The 20,569-nt window shown below is 39.2% G+C and overlaps 1 protein-coding gene across 5 annotated transcripts in view; it reads right to left on the bottom strand.

Moving 5' to 3' along the window:
• Nucleotides 1-19,209, bottom strand: part of fhod3b (formin homology 2 domain containing 3b) — a 607,059-nt gene extending 587,850 nt beyond the window's left edge. For all 5 annotated transcript variants that reach the window (XM_048611383.1, XM_048611368.1, XM_048611373.1 and 2 more), the window contains exon 1: nucleotides 19,109-19,209. The gene's annotated coding sequence lies outside the window, so the exon portion shown is untranslated. The remainder of the gene's footprint in view (nucleotides 1-19,108) is intronic.
• Between the last annotated feature and the right edge of the window lie 1,360 nt (nucleotides 19,210-20,569).

The following is a 20,569-nucleotide window of genomic DNA, read 5'->3' as shown; positions in this document are numbered from 1 at the left end:
TGCAATGAAGGAGGAAATGCACTATTTACAAATTTAAACTACTTAAAAACAGCTGCATTTTAAAGTGACTGCTGTTATACTGCCCACCAGGGAATATTACTCAGGGCAACACCTCACAGCAAGGTTAGCTTTAGAAGTAATACTTTCAGAATAGCTCAACAAGAGACAGTAGCGTATACTTATTGAATTTGAACCCTATGCACACTAATCCACATTGGTTCCCAGTCCCTGAACACCATGACTTTACAATTCTTATCTTAGGTGTTCAAATTCCTCTACAGTCTCAGCCAAACTCCTCCAGCATACAGTGCCAGGAGAACGCAATGCTGGCTACTGGGGCTTTCACCCATTTTATTTGGCTTGAATCACTGGTGGCCATGCCTGCAGCCAGTTGGGTCTGAAGCTCTCCAACACATGCTTTAATCTCTTCACCTCTGGCTTCAAAAAGTCTTTAAAAACCTACCCCTTTGATCAGGCTTTTAGTTCATCAATCCTAAATCCTTCTTTGGCTTTAATCCACACAAACCATCATTCTTTTTGCTATAAAAAAGTTAATAGAAGAGTTATTAAAAACTTCAATCTAACCACAAGTCAGATTGCAATATTGTAGAATTAAAAGTTTTTTTTTTAAATGTAAACCTAAATTTTGTGTTTGCATGCCTACAAATTCTAGGGTTGAGCAGAGCATGCATGCAAAGACAGACAATTATATTCAAATCATTAGCCACTTTGTTACATTGTACAAAAACAAACTGATTGGATGTTAAACAGCCTTGAGCAACATGAGCATACTTTCAGCAACAAACTGAGTAGTTGTTATTTCAAAAGGTAGAGGTTTATTTGTGTTTTTTTAAAAAAGTTAATAGAATGATTGAATGACTGAAGTTTTCCACATATTCCCCTGATAATTGCTCAGAATAGCACAATGCAGATGGCCACTGTTGGCATCTCATGGTATTTGCCACCTCCACTAGCATGAAATATTACCCAAGGTTTTGGGTAGATCCTTGCCACTAATCATTCCATGTCTTAGCCTAGTGGCAATTACTGGTGGAGGATAAACTAATTGAAGATGTTCTATAGTGTATTACATAATAATTAATAAAAGTGCAACTCCAATAGGGGCGGCACAGTGGCTAGCACTGCTGCCTCACAGCGCCAGGGACCCTGGCTCGATTCCAGCCTCAGATGACTGTCTGTGTGGGTTTCCTCCAGGTGCTCCGGTTTCCTCCCACAGTCCAAAGATGTGCAAAGTTGGTGGATTGGCCATTCTAAGTTGCCCATAGTACCCAGGGATGTTTAGGTTAGGTGGGTTAGACATGGGAAATTGGGGGAATGGGTCTGGGTGGGATGGGCTTGTTGGGCCGAATAGCCTGTTTCCACACTGTAGGGATTCTGTGATTTTAGTCAGGCATAATTCGGACTTCAGGGATCTAGTACAGATAGATCTGCTCCCTCAAAAGAAAACAAAGTTGGAGCAGAACTCCCCTCTACCTACTTTGACATCAGAAAGTAGTGCAGAGATGGGGTATTGAGAACAATAACCCCTTCAGAACCATTATCTTTTACAATTGACCACTGTGGTAACTGGGTTGGAGGGGTGGGGATGTTAAAACAACATTTAATTCTGGACCAGGAGGGTACTATTGACATTCACTGGAGTTCTGATGGAGTCAAGGAGGTGATTCAAGCTCACATCTGTTTCACAAGTTTATTGAACCAAATCTTGAATCAACTAGATTTTTAAAAAAAATAAAATGGCAGAGATGTTTGATGTGGAAGGAGGAGTACCAGATGTAACATCTTCAATAAGATGCTAAAATGAGTCACAGTAAATCATTTAATGCAAGGATGATAAAGTAATTTGTTAAATATACATGCACATGCTTGTAGGCAGAAAAAGCTACATGTTGAAGAGCAGGATCATTTAATATTCAAATTCACAAGACAGAAAAGCAGCATCAAATAGTTAAAGTCTTACAAGTCATATTGAATGCAATAGACTTTCAAATGCAAGCTGTAATATTAAATTTGTATCAAATCTTAGTAAGGCTATGCAGTTTATTTGCACGAAGCTTTTCAGGCTTTAGAGCCAGTACTGCACAGATTAACTACGATATTACAAATGAACCATACAAAAACAAATAGTGGGGAGGGGTTGTGTAAGAGGAAATGAACAATGAGGGAGAACTGGCATTCCTCATTTTAGAAAATGCAGGCAAAAAAATAGGGCGGCATGGTGGTTTGGTGATTAGCATTCCTGCTTTACGAAACCAGAAACTCCAGTTCAATTCCAGCCTTGGGTGACTGCGTGGAGTTTGCATGTTCTGTGTGTCTGTGTGGGTTTCCTCCCAAACTCTTTGCATGTTAGATGGACTGGCCATAGTAAATTGCCTTAGTGTCCAGAGATGTGCATGCTGGTTGGGTTGGTTTGATTTGATTTGATTTGATTTGATTTTATTGTCACGTGTACTGAGATAGCCATGGTAAACGTGGGGTTACAGGGATAGGATGGAGGCCTGGATCTGGGTGGGATGCTCTTGAGGGTCAGAGAAGACTTGATGGGCTGAATGGCCTCTTTCCACTAGGATTCTATCCAATGATTCTGAATCCTTAAATGGCTGTATGCTTACTGCCTAATGATATGCAAGATATCTGGATATATTCAGAGGAATTGTCCAATTGTGGACTTCATTTGTTTTTGTAATGGGCTACTGGATGAAGTGTGTAAAGGCAAGGCAAATAATCATTTACAAATGAGTATCGAAGTAACCACAGCCATACAGAAAAATGTACAACAAAATCTTCAAAGCTCAAATCACTTTTCCCCTCAAAAAAACACTGGAGGCACAGCTTTTCAAGTTAGTGTTGCAGGAATTGTTATTAGGTCAAAACATAGTTATACAACTACAACCAAATTTAGAGGTTTTCCGATTTAGGTTACAACATAATGGGAAGCAGAAGTGTTTAGCCATAACCCACAATGTTACTCTTGGATTTATATTTTGAGCAGCTCCACCAACAAAATGGCAATTCTGACACACACCAAAATTGCACTGGCTTTTGCACTCCTGTGGTTATTATTTCAAACATCCTGAATTCCATTAATCTCCAATCCACGATCCCAACCCAGATTCAAAGCCCATGAAGAGACAGCCTTATTTTCCACAGGAAGTTAGCTTTCCAGCCATTACCACCCAAAAAGGTGGCCATTTCTGGAAGGTGCATCATGTGACCTGCTGCCAAACTGCCCTCACACCCACTCTGGGCCACCCCAATATTTCTATTCTTGAGATGGATGAATTTCTTACGCTAATCAGAGTTAGAATTGCTGGTACATGATGGATAGAAGAATTATCCAAACAACAACTAAAAGTGAGCATTTTTCAACTGGTTTCCAAACAAGGTTTTTCCTTGAGATTAGCCTTCAATTTGAGGCAGCTCGAAGGCAAACCTCAACAGCATAGCTCATTAGATTTCATTTTCAATTTCCTTTCACACCAAACTCCATTTCAATTGGTCTTTTAGCAGTCTATCTCAAATTCCACCTCCTCTATCTTGCTTTCATTCCTCCGCAACCTGCAAATATCTCAAGATTTGCTCATTCATTTCAAGTAAAGAACACAAGATTTGCTGCAGCAAGCTTTTGATAAGCCATGAGTGTGTATTAGTTTACCAGAATGATTATAAACTTTAGTCTCTGGATAAAAAGACAATTGTTCACTGGAGGAAAAAAAACAAACAAGTTCTGCCATATATTTGTGTAATTAGTTAGGATGATCAGAGGGATAACAAAGTTTCTTAAAAAACATGCTTATTTGGTGAATTTTAAAAGTTGCAATTGAAAGTGTCTTGTTTCATGCTGTTAATTATGTTTAATCACATGAACTATAGAAAAGAAATTGGTTTATAAACCAATTTAAATCATGAACATGATCCATTTGCAGTTTGGATATCAGTAAATACATTAATGCAATTTAGGTTTACACCAAATGCCTCATACAAGACAAAGAAAATATTTAAGTTTTTGTGACTAGACACAACTCGAGCTCCACACAGCCTGCTGTTGTAAAAAAGTGATCCTCGTGCACAAAATTGCACATAAAAGAGTGATTAAGAACATGAACCAACCAACCAATTTCAGGAGTCATACAAATAGAGATTCAGGTGATCTTAAGCTTCAGAAAAGAAAGTCAGGTGATGTTAACATTTAATATTGTAGAGAAAACCATAATTAAAAGCCCACTACATAGTAACCTAAGCAGCAATTGAAAACAGTTGCTTTGTGACAAGTTTTCAGCAATGGAAGCAAAGAACATAGGCTTCAACCCAGAGCTCAGAAGTTTAGTTCAGTTTCTAGTTGGAGTCTTTAGATGATTAAAAACTTCAATGATAAATTGCCCAGATAAATGGGTTGAAAAATTCTTCAAAATTAAAAATAAAATTTCCTTTGCTGTGACATTCACTTCATGCAGGAAGTGACTAAAAACATACACAGACAGACAAGTTTTACTACAATAGTGATTATGATCTTTTTAAGCAATTAGGCAAAATTAATTTACCTTGTCTGACTACCAAACTCCTCGCTTCCATTTTCCAGCAGCCTGATCTAAATTACACTGATCCAGTCAGAACTTCCGTGTCATGGTTTTGCTTCCTGCTTGCCTCTTTCAGGTGCCGAAAGTAACTACCTTTGCTGCTTCCCTCCTCTTTCCTGATCCACACACAACATCTGAAGGCACACTTCTGATTCAGTTCAGTCTCATTGTGATCTATTTCAAACCATCTACTTCCTTTGATTCATCGAGCCACTCCTCATCTACCCAATTCGGGATCAGCTACAACATCAGCCAGTAAGAGAAAAATTCCATCAAATTCCCATACCTTGATCTTGGAAATTGTTTCCTCATTCCTGATTCCATCCCTCCCCTTCCATGACAAAATTTCAGGTAGGATCCTGACCGTTTGCAATCTCAAGCAACCTTAGACCCTAACCTAATTTTGGGGCCTCATATCTCCTCAAAATTAGGAGGGCTGCCCTCTTTGGTATCAAAACACTGCATTTGTTAGTGCCAGGCTCAATTCCAACAACTATTTCATTTTTCCATTATCTTCAGCTCATCCAAAATTAAAATGACTATGCTGGAAGCCCATTCACCGTCATGTGCTTGTTAACACACTGATTTCTGATCCACTACTAATGCCTCCATTTTAAGACACTCATCTTTGTTTAAATTTTAGCATCTCAACCACCACCTGTATAACCCTCCCACGATGCTCACACTACAACTCTGGGCTGTCACGCACTGCCTGTTCCTAGAGGCAGCCATGCCTTCAGACCTTGATCCCAAGATTTAGAAATACATACATTTGTATTCTTCAAAAACGGAGGACCGGTACATAAATGTTTCCCAGTATTACTGTTTTCAGAAAAAGAAAAAAAAAGTTCATCTCAGAACTCTACCTCCTTTTGAGGAAGATTTTTAACATACCTCCTCCACCACAATTTTATAAATCAAAACAATCATTCTAAACAGGATCTCCTTGCTGTTTTTTCTTTGTGCACTGTACTCCTTAGGGGTGAAAAAGCTTTGGGTTTTTTTTTAAAATCCATTAGAAAGCACTGTAAAAATGCGTTTTAAAACAAACAAAGCACATTAAGTATTTGTTAGGTGTCTTCTAGCATGTCATTTGACCAAGAAAACAAAGTAAAAAGCAGTGAAAATTGGTGCAGTATATTCTAGCTTGCTGAGCTAAGGAACAGCTCAGCAAAACTTCCAGTTGATGATTTTAATTTATTAATTGCCAGGAAAAACAGAGCTGGATTGTCAGGCAAGAGACAGAGAGAGACTGCTGAGTGACAAGAGGAATGCAGGCTCCAGTAACTGACAATTGCATAAATACAAAGTGAAGTGGTAGGCTCAAAAGAAAAATAGTGTTATTTGGAAAGAAAAAAAAGGGAAGAAATATAGTGGGGTAAATTGATAGATGTTTCCAAAAAAAAAACAAAAAGACAAAGGGGCTAGGAGCAGACTCTTTCCACTCATTTGGCTCCAGAATTAAAGGGACAAAATAAATCCACTTTAGACAGAAAGTAGAAAAGACAAGACAATTGAGGCTGTGGAATGTGGTGTTATTCAAGGTAGAGATCATGTCAGAGTTAAAGAATGCGATAATTTAGTGCTTGCAAGGAAAAGGCTACAAGAAAGATGTTGGGATACGGTTCATGGAAAGAAGATATCACAATGAACGAATGAGACTGAGCAGCCAGTTGGTGTGTTGTAATATCTACTCAAATATAATCCTAGAGAAAAGTTCATGTGAGACTGCGGTTTGCTTATCCAACTTAATTGTAGCTGAATATTTTGAGGTTTGGTGTTCCAAAGTGGGACAAGTTACAGCAATAGAAATTATTGTCAATGCAGATGAAATTAGCAAGGACAGAAATGAATGAGAATTTGCATGTAAAGTTAATATTAAAAGTTAATCTGTAGGAATGAAACATTAATGCTGGAATAATTCACTTTGTGCCAGAGAGGTGGTTGGTCAGCCAAGTAAAATATGTAGATATGTCAGTTACTTGCCATAAAAATCAAGTTATAGTTAAAAGTGAAAAAAAAGCCTTCAAAGTGTGCCACCTGTTGTCAAATGCAACAAATTGCAACCACACCAAAAAGGCCAAACAAACGAACCGTCTTAACAAATGCAACATTTCTGATTCTGTCCCAAAAATGAACAAAGGAATAATAGTCCAAGACAGTTCACCATACAGAAAGAAAGCATATGAAGAGACTTGGAAATTTTGGTCAGAATTTTTGCTCCAAAGTAGGAAAATTAAAAATGGGACCCACCTTTATGGCTAACAAAACAAAGGCCCAGAAAGAGACCTTTGGCACATCAAGTACCAGCTCTCTAAAAAGCGCCCAGACCTACCCAAAACGCAACATTGAGTCTGGACCTTGGCCAACCCACTTAGCCTGCACATCCCTGGACAATATGGCGCAACTTTTTTTTAGCATGACCAATCCACCCAAACTGCTCTTTCAACTCCTGTCATTTTCTTCAGGTAAGAGGGGTTGCCATGGGTACCTGCATGGGCCCAGGTTATACCTGTCTCTGTGGGGGTATGTGGAACATTCCTTGTTCCAGCCCCCACCCACAACTCTTTCTTTGATACATCGATGATATTATCAGTGCTGTTTCCCTCTCTCGTCTGGAGTTGGAATACATCAATTTCATCTCCAATTTCCACCCTGCTCTCACTTTCACCTAGTCTATCTCTGACTCCTCCCTTCCTCAACATTTCTGTTTCCATTTCTGGGGATAGACTGGCCACTAATATCCATTTCAAACCCACTGACTCCCACAGCTATTGGGCTATACATCCTCACACCCCACTTTCTGTAAAGACTCCATCCCATTCTCTCAGTTCCTCCGTCTCCGTCACATGTTCAGATGAGGCCAACTTCAACAAGGGAGCCTCCAAAAAGTCCACCTTTTTCCTCAACAGAGGATTCCCCAGCTCTGTTGTCGACAGGGTCCTCAACCAGGTCCGACCCATCTCCCGCACTTCCACCCTCACCCCTTCCCTTCCCTCCCGCAACAGCGATAAGGGTCCCCTTATCCTCACCTACCACCGCACCAACATCCACATCCAGAAGATCATCAGATGCCATTTCCACCACCTCCAGCAAGATGCCACCACTAGACACATTCTCCTCCCCTCCTTTGTCTGCCTTCCTCAGGGACTGTTCCCTCCGGGACACCCTGGTCCACACTTCCTTCACCCCCAAAACCTCCCCACAGCCCTATGGCACCTTCCCCTGTAACTGGCAAAGGTGAAACATCTGCCCATTTACCTCCTCCCTCCCTAGTATTTAAGGGCCCAAACATACCTTCCAGGTGAAGCAACACTTCACCTGCACTTCCCAGAATCTAGTCTACTGCATTCGCTGCTCACAATGTGGTCGCCTCTACACTGGGGAAACGAAGCGTAGACTTGGCAACCACGTCGCAGAACATCTACGTTCTGCTCGCAAAGAGACCCTGAACTACCTGTTGCCTGCCACTTCAACACACCACCCTGCTCCCTGGCCAACATCTGTCTCTGGCTTGTTGCAGTGTTCCAGTGAAGCCCAATGCAAGCTGGAGGAACAATACCTCATTTTCTGCTGGGGACCCTGCAGCCCTCTGGACTCAATATTGAGTTCAATAATTTTAGGGCCTAAACTCTCCAATGTCCCAGCCCCCCACCCCACACCCCACACATCAGGCCTTGTTACCACAGCCTGCCATTACACACCCCCTGTTAGTCACTAACAGTCCACATCAACAACTATTCACCCTCCCAGCCTGATCGTTAGCAACTCCTTTGTCTTTCTGACTGTCTTTCTCTCTCTTTGGGCTCTATCCTGTCGTTTACTCCCTACCCCACCCACCTCCCTATTTTCTGCATATAAACTGATGTTTTCCCAGCCACTATCAGTTCTGAGGGTGCGTCACCGGACCCGAAACATTAACTCTGTTTCTTCCTTCACAGATGCTGCCAGACCTGCTGAGCCTTACTAGCAACTTTGTTTTTGTTTCCACCTAAACTGCAGATTGTTGAACGGTGGGAGGAAACCTGCGCATTAACAAGGAGAACTTGTAAACTCCACTCTCAGTCACCCAAGGGTGTGATTTAACCTGGGTCCCTGACACTGAGTCAGCAGCGCTAACCACTGTGCTACACTTTGGTACAATAACCTTACTAGGAGTGGGTCACAGAAACCTAACAGCAAGAGGCAGCCATTTAACTAATTATGCAGAGCATGGATGATCAGTCATTTTCTCAGCATAGATCAGTCAATTACGAGGGGGATGTGGGTGGGGGAGAAAAAAGCTTAAATGAGATGTGAGGCGCAAGATCTCTTTTTAAAAAAGGATATTAAGTGCCTGGGAATGCACTGCCAGAGGTAGTGGTAAAAGCAGATAAAAGTTGCTACTGTAAGAGATATCTTGACAGGTAGGTGTTTTAGCAAGGCATAGAGGGATACAGACCATGTTGAGCAAAAGCTTTCTAGTTTAGAAAGGCATGTGTCAGTGCAACCTTAGTGGGCTGAAGGGCCTGTTCTTGGGCTGTAATGTTCTTTTAGCCTTTTATTTTGGTAGTTTGAAATAATCAGACAAGTCCCATATATCCACTTTTGTTATCTTTACATGTTCCTCATTCTCAGGTAGCACCTTCAGTTCCAGATCAACAATCTCTGTCAATAATTCATGGAATTAATTTATGGAATTAGAGTTCATCAGGTTTTCTGGTTAACATTCCAGATCAAAAGTAATCAATGTTATTTTCTCCTCAGTATTTTTTCCAAAGGTGACTTACAATCATTAGTCACTGCCCTGAAGGTATACACATTTTTAAAAAAAATATCTACACCATCAAGACCTCATCTTCAAAACCTATGGGTTCTCTCAAGTCTCTGTACTGCAAACAGTCCAACTTTTTGAACAAAGATAACAAGGTGTAGAGCAGGATGAACACAGCAGACAGGCTGACATTTCAGGCCTAGACCCTTCTTCAGAGAAAACGGTCTAGGCCCAAAACATCAGCCTTCCTGCTCCTCTGATGCTGCTTGACCTGCTGTGTTCATCCAGCTCTACACTTTGTTATCTCGGATTCTCCGGCATCTGCAGTTCCTACTACCTCAAACAACTTTTTGAACATCTTTCTTGCAAAGAGACTAGTAAACCTCTACCTTGTTTCTAAAATAAAAACACTTGTGTATTTGCCATGGCATGGCCTCAGAGTCCACGCCAATCAGCATTTTCTGATTGGCAGTTTGAAATAATCAGACAGGTCCCATATATCCACTTTTCAGTTAAGGTATAACATGTAAGCATAAAAATTTTTCCTCCATTGATGATTGTCCTGCTAAGTACAGCACAAAGCTTCAATAGCATGCCATTTTTCAGAAAACAATATCTGTAATGCCAAGTAACTGGTCATATTCTTTCCACATTTAGAGTCAGAGTCAGATGTACACCATGGAAACTAGACCCCTCGGTCCAAGTCATCCATGCCGACCAGATATCCTAAATTAATCTAGTCCCATTTGCTAGCATTTAGCCCATATCCCTCTAAACACTTCCTATTCACATATCCATCCAGATGCCTTTAAAATGTTGCAATTGTACCAACCTTCACCACTTCCTCTGGCAATTCATTACGTTCATGTACCACGTTCTGCATGAAAACGTTGCCCCTAAGGTCCCTTTTAAATCCTTCCCCTCTCACCTTATTCCTATGCCCTCTAGTTTTGGACTCCCCAACCCTGGGGAAAAAGGGCCTTGTCTATTTACCCTATCCGTGCCCCTCATGATTTTATAAACCTCTATAAAGGTCATCCCTCAGCCTCTGACAGTTCAGGGAAATAGCCCCACCCTATTCAGCCTCTCCCTTTAGCTCATACCCTCCAACCCTGGTGACATCTTTACTTGGGAGGACTGAACAGGAACATAAAAATGGTCTTTCAACTTATCAAATTATTTTAGTGCAAATAAAGTCTTACCTTTTTTGCCATGCATAACAGGCACAAGTTGCTGTATTTCCACAACTAGAAAAATGTTAGATGTTAACTAACCCTATTGTAGGCACTTGTAGATACTGTTCAATAAGCACTTAAACAATTTTTTTTGCATAGCTGACCAACCACCTCTCTTGCAGTGTGAATTAATGTTTCATTCCTAAAGATTAATTTTAAAAATTACCTTCAAATGCAAATTCTCACTTTCCACCCCCTTCTTTGCAATTTGATCTGACATTGAACTCACTACAGCTCTTCCTCAAATTCTCAATTCAAAATTTCATTCATTAAAAGGAATACCATGTTCATTCATATGTCCCATTTTCCTCCACTTGGGGAAAAGGAGTTTTCTACTCTGACTAGATGCCCTCAAATTTTGTACATCTTATTTTAAAAGACAAAAACAAAAATGTACCCTCAATCTTCTCTGGAAATCAACCCCAGCTTTTTCAATCATTCCAATTGAAAATCTCTTCAGCAACTTCGTGCTTAAAAAATAATCTTCAAACAGTTGCTTTCGTAACTCATGGCACAGGAAACTGGTGACCAATTTTAGTTTAACATCAACATGGGAACAAACCAGATTGCAAGATCCCATTTTAAAGTACTGAAAACACTGTTCAGTTATAATGGCAGAATGGAGAAGACTAACTGCCCACTTGTCAATCTAGTCTAATTGGAGAATCCAGTATTGATTATTTGGAAACTGACCAAAGTTATATTTTGCCCAATATTGAAATTTTCTACCGATAATAAAAATTGGTCTATTGTGGTTACCCACCACTGGCCAGTAAGCATCCATTGCTTCTCCATATTGATTCAGAGATTTCCACTGGTTAAAATGATGGTTAAAGTTTAGAAAACATTTATATCCATGATTCAGTTTAGTAACACAAGAATGACTGAAACCACAACATCTGACCCTCCTCCTCCTGCACTGAAACAAATTCCATTTTTAGCAATTTTGCAAAGTCTTATAAACACATGAGCATTTAAATCTAGGCCAACGCAAGACCAGTACTGAGGATATATTGCTGTCAGTGATACTGCTACAGGAGACTTGACATTAATGGAGATCCCCATCTGTACTGTTATTTGGATATCAAAAAATCCTGGGGCATTGTGTGATGATCAACAGAAATCATTATCGTGACCTAGAATTTATTCCTCAGCTGCAAGTTGGAGTATTTTATTGTTTAATCATGTCAAGGCCCCACACAAGGAAAAAGAAAAGTGAATTGTTAAAGTTGGCAGAATCCAAAAAACCCCAAGCCAATGTGCAGTGACCTTTGAAAGAAATAATGACCTGTAAGCACATAGCATATCAGTGATTTTTTTTTTCCATAGAAATGATCTCTGTAGAAGTATTCCATGCTACAAACCTAAACTATACTTTTATTTTAAAAGATAAAAATCACTTTGGTCATCTTTATTCCCTTGTAAGTGGGCTGGCCAAGAATTCCACTGATTAGCTTGAATGGGTATTTGGTAAGATAGTTTCAAAACTGTACTGCCACCCATGGTCACCCCACTATTACAAAAGAAACGTGGTAACAACAAGAAATGCCTAGGGGGCAGAACATAGTCTTCAAATCATGAGATTGCCTGGAGCATATGCGTATGAACTTGAATGAGACATCTATATTACTACCTACTGGAGCTGATAGCATGACCCCGAGAAACTGCTATGTCTCAGGCAAACCAAGGCCTGCATGTTAAAGCTAACATCTATTGACTTTTTTTCTTGAAAGCCACTCATTTGTGGAGCAGACATAAATGCTGGCCTGCCAGCAACTATCATCCACTCCTGTGTGCCGTTGAGAAAGTTTGTGATGATGTGCCTTCTTAAGCCACTGCAGTCATTGTGCTGTAGATTGACCCACAGTACCTGCAGGAGGGTGGGGGGTGGATTTGTTGGATTTTGACCCATTGACAGTGAAGGAACATTTCCAAGTCAGGATGAGTGGCCTGGAGGGAGACCTGCAGATGGTGACATTCCCATGTCCTTTTAAACAGAAGTGGTCATGGGTTTGGAAGGTGCTGTCTGAAAGGTTCTTTAGTGAACTTCTGCAGTGCATCTTAAAAGAATAGTATGTAATGCTCTACTGAGCAACAGTGGTGGAGGCCATATATATTTGTGGAGGGTAGTAAAACAAAAAAGTAAAGTCTTTACTTTTAAAAAGTACAATAAAAAAGCCACTTTACAGGAGCATTACAGAACAGAACTATACTCCACAAATTAGAGCACCTCATTCAAAATTAAAAAAATCAAGCCCTGAAACAAATCATAACAGCAATTCACAAAAGAAAAAGGAAAACTCTATAGCTGCCTGGAGTTTGAGAAAATAGCCATTTACTGCAGTTCCCTAGAAATTAGATTCTGGGTGTTGCCAAGTAACAAATTAAACATTGTTCCTTTGACAAATCCCAAGTCTTTTCTGGAGTACAGCAAACAATCTGGAGAATTTCAACCAAAATTAGATTGATGTCAGCAGTTCACCATTGTAGCTGGTGCTACTGTCTTCAACGTCATTCTAGAGATATGCAAGACTTCAAAAGTTGAGCATGCTATTTACACATTAAAATGCTCCTTATTTCATAAAGGAGTGAAAGAACTGCAGATGCTGTAAATCAGGAGCAAAAACAAAAGTTGCTGGAAACTCTCAGCAGGTCTGGCAACGTCAGTTGAGGAAAGGTCACCAGACCTGAAATGTGGACTGTTTTTTGTCCTTCACAGATGCTGACAGAAACCTGCTGAGCTTTTCCAGCAACTTTGTTTTTTATTTTATGTTGGGCAAAAACATTATGCTCAGAGCTAGCAAGCTTTTCCCTGTTCTGTTACAGAACTTGGCAGCTAGGGCTTAGGAACTCCATTCCAGTTTTCTCTGGATTAGGTGCTATTTTCACTGTAAAGTAGCAGCTTTGAACAAATTTGATGAAGATCCAATCATTCTTTATATATCTATGATTTTGAACCTAGTCAGCCCTTATTCTGATTTAAGAAAATATTGATCCATAAAATTACTAATTATTTTATCCTTGTGTTGTTCTGCACAAAGTCAGCAATGAAAGATAGTGGATAAAAACAAAAATTCAGAACACATCAGCATGAGGAGATAAGTGTGTCTACATCTGTTGTTAATACCTTGGAGGTTCACAGATAGAGAAAACAATTAATTCTAATGAGGAACATCAGATGATCTGCTATTTCATTAAAGTTAAAAACAAACTGAAAATAATTGGGAGAAAGTACACAATATCAACTAAAGTAGAGTAAATATAAAAATCAATGGAAGTGAATTCTGTTGACATTTGAGCCATTGGGCAAAATTTAATTGATGATGAAGGGGTCATTACTACAGAACTTACATAACTTTTCTGGAGCTTATGATGTCACATCTCATTAATACTACATATTTCAAGGATATAAACTGGGAAAGGTGGAAGATTGGTACAAAATATACCAAGTGTCCTTCATCTTAACGTCCCACTCCATATTTTGTGCCCCAAGAGTAGAACTGTGCGATGTTCAATTATTGTTTACACAAGGTAATGAGAAGCTGGATTTGGTCATTTGACAAGCTGGTGCCTTTGGGTTTAAGAGATGACCTAGCAACAGCTGTTGGCTCAAGTTTTAGTTTGCCACTGACTGGAGAAAGAACTTCAACTTGCAGAAAACCTGCAACCAAAAACAGGTATCCCTCTCAACCAGAGAGAGACTTGGATAGGGTTGTCCCAGATTTGCACACTCTTACGTGAGCAAATGCTCCCTGTCAGCATCTCTGAACGGCCTGGCTTTGGTGGTAAGATCTTACCCGATTCTCTTCTCTTGGATCCCAATTGTGATGAAACCAGATGGATCACAAAAATGATTGGTGTACAGATTATCACAAAAATCAACACTAACAAAGGCAGATTCAAATTGAATGCCACAACTGGAGGATTGTGTTGAGAGGGTTGGACAAACAGGTTTTGTGTAAAAAATATCTTGTTCAAGGATAATTGGCAAGTTCCACTGACTGATACAGCTAAAGAAATAATCAGCTTCTGTCACCAGGGACAGACCTTTTCAATATAAGGTCATACATTTGAGAATAAAAGCATACATGAACAGCTTTTAAATGATTAGAAACCTCATTGAAGAATGATGCAACTGATGTATGTAATGCTGCTTTGGTTGCGTTCATCTGAACGTGAGAGGAATATTTACAACAAGACAAGTGGGTGGCTCTAGTGCAGGGGCAAGGTTTCACTTTTTTTTGACCATCGGTATCTCTTCATTGTTTAAAAAAAAGACTTGTACAAGACAGATGGGATCCTCCTGAATTGGAAGGGCACCAATATCTTTGCAGAGAGATTTGCTACTGCTATTCAGGTGACTTTCAACTAATAAGAGGTGAGGGTGGGGGTGTGGGAAGCCAGACTGAGGAGAGAGAAAAGGCTGAGGCTGGTACAGTAGATAAGAGGGAGCAAATCAAATAGTCAAGGCAATCAAGGGCTTGGCAGAGAACAAGACAAGACTGAAAAATTAAATCACATTTATTTCAGTGCAAGAGGCCTGACAGGTGAGCTTAGGACATGGTTGAAAACAGAAGACTAGGATATCATAGCTAGTACAGAAATGTGGCTTAGGGATGGACAGTAGTGGTAGTTCAAGTGTTCCAGTGTATAAATGTTATAGGAAGGATAGAAAGGGAGGCAAGAGAGGAGGAGAAGTGGCATTTTTGGTTAGGGATACCATTATGGCTGTATTTAGAAAAGGATATTCCTGGGAGATCAGTGAAGTCATATGGGTGGAGTTGAGAAATAAGAAAGATGATCACCTTGTTGGGATTGTACTATAGGCACCCCAGTAGCCAGCAGGACATTGAAAAGCAAATATATACGGGGATTTCAGATATCTGTATGAATAATAGGGTTGTAATGGTAGAGGATTTTAACTTTCCAAAAATAGACTGGAACTGTCATAGTAGTCAAGGTTTGAATGGGGGGGAATTAGTTAAGTGCATACAAGAAAATTTCCAATAAGCAGCTGCACCGACTAGAGAAGGAGCAATGCTTGACCTTCTCTTGGGACATAAGGCAAGAGGACGGGGGTGTCAATGGGGGAGCAGTTGGGGGCAAGTTATCACAATTCTATTAGTTTTAAAATAGGTGACGGAAAAGATTAGAACTGATCAAAAAGTTGAAATTTAAATCGGAGCAAGGCTAATTTTGACAGTATTAGACAGGAACTTTCAAAAAAAGTTGATCGGGGGAGGATATTTGCAATTAAAGGGAAGTGGGAGGCCTTTAAAAAAGTGAGTAAACTAGAGTTCAGAGACAATGTGTTCTTTTTGGTGCGAAGACAAGGCTGGCAGGGGTAGGGAATGCTGGACGATTAGAAAAATTGAGGCTCAGGTCAAGAAAAAAAAAAGCATGCGTCAGATATAGACAGCTGAGATTGAGTGAATTCCAGGAGGTCAGAGGGAAGACAGGGGGGTAAAAAGGAGACATGAGATAGCCTTGAAAATAAAAGTTAAGGAGAATCCAAAAGAGATTCTGTAAGTACATTAAGGGGCATAAAGAGTAACTAGGGAGAGAATAGGGCCCTGTACACATCAACATGACTGTGTTGAACCACAGGAGATGGGCAAGATGCTAAATGAATATTTTGCGTCAGCATTTACTGAGAAGGAGATGGGTCACAGTATAAGGTTGAGGCAGACCATTTAGGACCGAGAAGAAGAAATTTCTTCACCCAGATAGTGGTGAGCCCATGAAATTTTCTGCCACAAAGATAGTTGAGGAAAAAAACATTAAAATGTTCAGAAGAAGAAGAAAAAAAGATTTGATACAGTTCTTAGGGCTAAAAGAATTTTAAAAAAGGAAATGGGGAGAAAGCAGGAGGGTACCAAGTTGATGACCAGTTATGACCACATTGAATGCAAGACCAGTCTCCACTGAATGGTCTACTTCTGCTCCTTTTTGTTTTTTTGAAATGTTTCCCATATTAGTCAAGTAATATTTTATTCAAATCTCGTAGTGAAGAATTCTTGCTTTAGATGAAGTAACAGTTGCATTTTGAAGTTATGACAATTTACAGTTTTAAATTTTTAATTCATTACTGACGTGAAATTGTATGGCTTTTGCTTTATTCTATTTTAGTCAGACTATTGCAGTCAGTTACATAGTACCCAGTCTGGGAAATTGGAGAAACAGCTATTGCTTGATAAGTTACCAGATCTCAACATTGCTATAGGCTTCTGTGTTTTATACCCCTTCTCTCATTCTTTGCCTGAGGAAGAAGCAGAGCTTCAAAAGCTTGCGTTTTCAAATAAACCTGTTGGACTATAACCTGGCAGTGTGATTTTTGACCATGCTACAGACTTCAGTATTTATCCCAAGAGCATTTTAAATGTTGCTGCACTTGTGATTGCTAAAAACATCACTAGAGGTCACAAGGAACCATTCTCTCCCCAAATCATCAGGAACATAGGATAACGTCCTCCGCTTCATCTTGATCAGTATCTGTGGCCAAGGACCAACATTCAGAGTGACCTCAGAGAGGCTGTTGAATGCATCATTCACTGATCAACTGAAATAGACGTTCTGAAATGTATTTGTCCTTCTGCAGTTTAAAACTCAGCTGGAACAACTTTTTCAGGCGGAATAGCTATAACCTATGTTTTAACATGAGCTGAAAGGCAAGGAATTCAGTACAAGCAGCAGAGTCACAATAGATTAGTTGAGATAACAAGGTGTAGAGCTGGATGAACACAGCAGGCCAAGCAGCATTGTAGGAGCAGGAAAGCTGATGTTTCGGGCCTAGACCCTTCGATATAGTTATAGATTAGTTATTCACTTATCAAACCAAACATCACACTCCAAAAGCATTTAGTTGACTTTGCTAACTCAGTATGAACTAAACTTAAGATTTCTTGATGGGAAAACAAAGTCTCAAGAGATCATCAGCCTGAAGTATTTACTCTGGTGTCCCCTGCAGAGATTCTGTTTAAGTATTTCAAACATTTTATTTTCAATTTAGTTCAGAGCTTTCCTAGTCTGAAGTACCAAGACAAACCCCACCCTTTTTAATCTACCCTACCGTTGTAGGCAATAATTCAAAAACCATTTCAAATACATTGATTTCTTAAAAAATAAAATCCTGTTAATCACATTTCATAGTATATTTCCTACATTTTTGTAGGGTAAATTGAAAGTGTCAGTTCTCGGCCTTCCCATGTACTCACTCCTTATGAATTTAATTTTAATTTACTAGCTAGTAGTTGCCCTGTAAAGTGTGGGGGAATAGGTTGGAGACCAGTTGGAATCATTGTTGCACGAATGCTAGTTAACGATTAAAACTTAACCAGTAAATCATCAGAATTGAAAATTCAGGAAATACCTTAAATTTACATGATTAATACTCCTGAAATAGTACTGGGCATGGGAGGAGTTAGACATTTTCCTTCAGATTTTTGCAGGTGGTGAACACATAAGGCTCAAACAGCCACTGTCCAAAGATGTAAAAGAATCAATAACAAACATTAAGCCGAGAGTGTTTGTGTCACTGAATATCTCAGGATTCATCAATTTGTATGCAGGATTCTGTTTTGTTGCAAGCAATTAATACAGTCTACAATCTCCTAAACTGTGGGTTGCTTTTGTAAATCCATCTAATTCACAGATTGCAAAGTAATTTTATAGTTTCAAATTGGAAGGGGAAGGTGGGGAGAATGTCTTTGCTTCTAAGATTTTCTTTTCCAAAAATTTAAAAAAATTAGAAACTGCTTGGAACCATAAAATTTGCACCTAATCCCCATACCCTCACTGCAGTAGTTTTATTTGCAAGCACTATTCTAATGCAGCTATGCTGTAGAGGTGTAGTAGTCTGTCAACTAGTTTGATTGGGAATTTGGGAGAAGCAAAATACTTCCATGTTTAAGCATGGTGCCGAAGAAATGACACACATGAATCAGTCTGGTAAGCAAATGAAGTGAGAACATTCATCAATAGTTGACCTAAATTTTTATGATGAAATCTTCAAGAGCTCTTTTTAAAAAAAAAAAACTTAATATTCACCAAGTCTCAGGCAATTTTAAACATGTAATTATTTGATTCAGTATTCTGAAGTAGAAGCAACTTATGGGGAAATGTTAACACATAATACACAGTCAGCTTCCTCCTTGTAGCTTTCCTCTTTCACATTAGCTTTTTCTATAAAAGTTTACTTTACTCACAATCAGGAGTCATAAATCCTTCCCCAATTCATTCAATTAATCCCCACTAACCTTCTTACAATAGAAGGCACCAAACAATACTTATCACAAATCATGAAACTTGCAGAAAAGATTATAGTGACTAGATTTTTAAAAATGCTCAAAAGTAAAAGCTTTTCAGTTAAGGTTATTCTAACTAGCCTACTCAGTCATGTTATGAAACACCTACAGGTCAGTGGAGAACTTGAGCCCAGACACCCTGGCCAAGAAGTAAGGACTATAACACAACACCACAAGGACCCTTAGCTCTTCAGTTACCCAAGACAAACATAACCTTACCTTAAAAAAAAGCCAAGTATTACCAAACTCTCTCTTTTAAAAAAAATCAGTTTATTATCAACAGCTAGCAAATCTGCTCTATTTTAAAACATCTTGTTTCCATATCTAGTTCAGCTGCATGTAGGTTTCCTCATTTAAAAGTATTGATGAGCAAAGGTCAAAGCAATTTAACTTATTTGTGTCTTCTATAATGTCCCTGATTCTCATTGTGAAATCTCAACTGAAATGCATTAAATCAGGCAAATCATCAAAAGCTAATCCTTTATAAGACTGAATGGAAGGTTTCTAGCAACTCAATCCTTTCTCTTGTTAAAAAAAAGTAATTATTCAATTAATCAATTCCACACCCCCACCCCCCAAATCTTCTCCAATTGTTTTGTCTGAGTTACCTAAAGTCATATTTTTGCCACGATGCTATTTGTTTACTTTTATCTCTAATTCCAGTGGGACCTATTTTAGGTTATAGCTAAATGATAGCATTTGTCAGGATGCCTGAACTGACCTCCAGGTGTATGACCCTTCTACATTAATGTCATCTGTCATGGCTTGTCATGTGTTTTCAATGAGGTCAGGGACTTTGGATTAATGCAGCTTGTTTAGCCCCGTTTTTAATTTGTGTGACTAAATTTAAAGTTGCCCAGCAATCATGCTTTTGTTTATACAACTTAAAGCTATTATTGAATGTTCCTCATGAATGAAACAAGTTATTAACAAATTGATTGCAGATGTCAAGATTGAAACAAAAGGAATGTAAGACAATGTCTAAAAAAATAGAACCAGTGAAGAACAAGGAACCTTATCTTCCTCCTAAAATCTGAACTTCTGAATCCACCTGTACAAGAAAAAAGGGGACAGTGTGTAGTGGCAATGTTATTGATCCAGGCAGTAAGAGGCCTAGAGTATTGCTTCGGGGAACATAGGTTCAAATAGAACTGGTGAAATTTAAATTCAATCCATAACATCTGGAATTGAAAGCTCATCTCAATAACGGTGACCATAAGACAAACAGTGTCTGTAAGAATGTCCTAATAAGTTTCTGTGCAATACTGTTGTGGTTCTTTCTTGCAGAGGTAGAAAGGGTAGCACTTGACGTCAGATGCAGTAGCTATGAATACCTCTGTCGCGCAACAATTTGTGCTTTAAAAAAAATTCTTCTTTCAAGTGTGTGGGTTTTGGGGACAAGATCAGTGTTTATATTTTGTTCATCCATAATTGCCTTTGAGCTGAATGGTTTGCTTGGCTATTTCAGAGGTCAGTTAAGAGTTAAGATTGCCATAGGTCTGGAATCATATGTAGGCCAGAACAGGTAGAGTCAGCAGATTTTCATCCCTGAAGGGAACTAATTAACCAGATGGGTTTTTACTCCGTTCAATGATATTTTTATGGTCACTGTTATTGAGATTTGCTTTCAATTCCAGATGTTTATGGATTGAATTTAAGTTTCACCAGTTCTACTTGAAC

This window comes from Rhincodon typus, chromosome 2 (genome assembly GCF_021869965.1).
Source record: "Rhincodon typus isolate 14 chromosome 2, sRhiTyp1.1, whole genome shotgun sequence".
NCBI lineage: Eukaryota > Metazoa > Chordata > Chondrichthyes > Orectolobiformes > Rhincodontidae > Rhincodon > Rhincodon typus.
Note: the sequence above shows the minus strand (reverse complement) of the source record. Positions and strands in the feature narration are given on the sequence as shown.